General features: G+C 45.6%; 1 protein-coding gene across 1 annotated transcript in view; it reads left to right on the forward strand.

The window, feature by feature from the left end:
- KIF24 (kinesin family member 24) overlaps positions 1-2,452 on the forward strand; it is a 74,239-nt gene that overhangs the window by 58,443 nt on the left and 13,344 nt on the right. The window lies entirely within an intron of this gene.

Genomic DNA, 2,452 nt, shown 5'->3' on the forward strand with positions numbered 1-2,452 from the left:
AACTGGACATGGAACAACAGACTGGTTCCAAATAGGAAAAGGAGTACGTCAAGGCTGTGTATTGTCACCCTGCTTATTTAACTTATATGCAGAGTACATCATGAGAAACGCTGGGCTGGAAGAAGCACAAGCTGGAATCAAGATTACCGGGAGAGATATCAACAGCCTCAGATACGCAGATGACACCACCCTTATGGCAGAAAGTGAAGAAGATCTAAAGAGCCTCTTGATGAAAATGAAAGAGGAGAGTGAAAAAGTTGGCTTAAAGCTCAGCATTCATAAAACAAAGATCATGGCATCTGGTCTCATCACTTTATGGGAAATAGATCGGGAAACAGTGGAAACAGTGTCAGACTTTATATCTGGGGGGCTCCCAAATCACTGCAGATGGTGACTGCAGCCATGAAATTAAAAGACACTTACTCCTTGGAAGGAAAGTTATGACCAACCTAGATAGCATATTCAAAAGCAGAGACATTACTTTGCCAACAAAGGTCCGTCTAGTCAAGGCTATGGTTTTTCCAGTGGTCATGTATGGATTTGAGAGTTGGACTGAAGAAAGCTGAGCACTGAAGAATTGATGCTTTTGAACTGTGGTGTTGGAGAAGACTCTTGAGAGTCCCTTGGGCTGCAAGGAGATCCAACCAGTCCATCCTAAAGGAGATCAGTCCTGGGTGTTCATTGGAAGGACTGATACTAAAGCTGGAACTCCAGTACTCTGGCCACCTCATGAGAAGAGTTGACTCATTGGAAAAGACTCTGATATTGGGAGGGATTGGGGGCAGGAGGAGAAGGGGATGACAGAGGATGAGATGGCTGGATGGCATCACTGACTCGGTGGATGTGAGTTTGAGTGAACTCCGGGAGTTGGTGATGGACAGGGAGGCCTGGCGTGCTGCGATTCATGGGGTCGCAAAGAGTCGGACACAACTGAGCAACTGAACTGAACTGAACAGTAAATGGGTATTTCTTTCATTTGCTAAATTAGAATCCATTCTATCATTATTTTCTTGCTCACATTTTCCCAAATGGCTACTGGGAGTTCTTTCTGGGGTTCTGTCCATAAGTTCTTTCAGGTTGGTTTTGTAATCCTTTTGACATGCTCATTTTTTGAGCATCTTCTTGCCTTTTAGCACTACAAGGTGTCACACATTCTTCCTTGTCCTTGCCCTGAAATCAATCGTTTCTCCAAGGAGCTAATACACTTTTGAATACGTACTATACACTAGTGAGTTTAATCTTCACAACAGATTCTCTCATTCCCACTTTATAGATCAGGATTCTGAAGCTCAAGTTAAGTGAATTTGCCAAGGGTCTACAGCCTCTGGCTAGAAATCTTTGATTCTCATGTTTAAATTTATGGTCCAGGAATTAATTAGGAAACCTAAGAGGTACCTGTGGAGAGGGCTTCCCAGGTGGCGCTAGAATCCCCCTGCCGATGCAGGAGTTATAGGTTGGATCCCTGGATCGGAAAGATCCCCTGAAGGAGGGCATGGCAACCCACCCCAGTATTCTTGCCTGGAGAATCCAATGGACAGAGGAGCCTGGAGGGCTATAGTCCATAGGGTTGCAAAGAGTCGGACACAACTGAAGCAACTTGGCATGGCATGGCATGGCACCTGTGGAGTATCCTTTGGGGCTTGACTGTCTATCTCACGTGGGAGACAATATGTAAAGGAGCCTGGAAACAAGCCTTAAAGAATAGGATCAAAATCTTGTGCTTTGTGAGGCGTACAGAGATGCCCCTTTTTTCCTTCCTGGATATTTCCGTTGCTTTTCCCTTAGAGCTTAGTAAAGTCTACTTTCCATTCTGATTCAGCAAGGCTAAAGGGACCCAAGGGCTCATAGAGATTGATGGCCACACTTGGATTTGAGTATGTAAGGGGCAGGTGCAACTCAGGGGCCAGGTTTGGTTACCTGTTCATCCCTTCTAGAGAATTTTCCCAGTGGGGATATTGGACTGACTTGTAATAAGAGTGGAAATTCCTTTATACCGTCTTATAACCTTGCAGCTTCTTGGATAGAGGAGGGTTAGCTGTGGACATCTATGGCTGCTGCCAAGAACAGTCACAGGAGACTCTCAAGGCTCATTACCTTTTCTTGGTGAACTCCCAGCACTGGCACTTCCAAGGGATCCCTTCCATTCTCTTCCCTCCCTTTCTTCTCATTTACTGTTGCTTACCCTAGATGCATGACTCAGAAATAGAATGTCTCTCCTCCCTGGTCTTGTCCCCTCAACCCCTGCTCTTTCTGATGGGCATGTTGCCCTTGGAGATGTATGTATCCAGATTTCTGCTGGCACTAGTGATATCCAATGAGCACTTCTTTGAGAGGCTCTGCCCAGGAGCAAGTGACATGCCCTTCTTTGCCTTTGGGCCACCATCCCTACTTTTTTTCATGAGGGTGTAGACCTAGGTGATTTCTCAGTTCCTTCCTAGCTCTGCCTCTAGGA

Source organism: Bison bison, unplaced genomic scaffold (assembly GCF_000754665.1).
Source record: "Bison bison bison isolate TAMUID 2011002044 unplaced genomic scaffold, Bison_UMD1.0 scf7180017864141, whole genome shotgun sequence".
In the NCBI taxonomy this organism is placed as follows: Eukaryota; Metazoa; Chordata; class Mammalia; order Artiodactyla; family Bovidae; genus Bison; species Bison bison.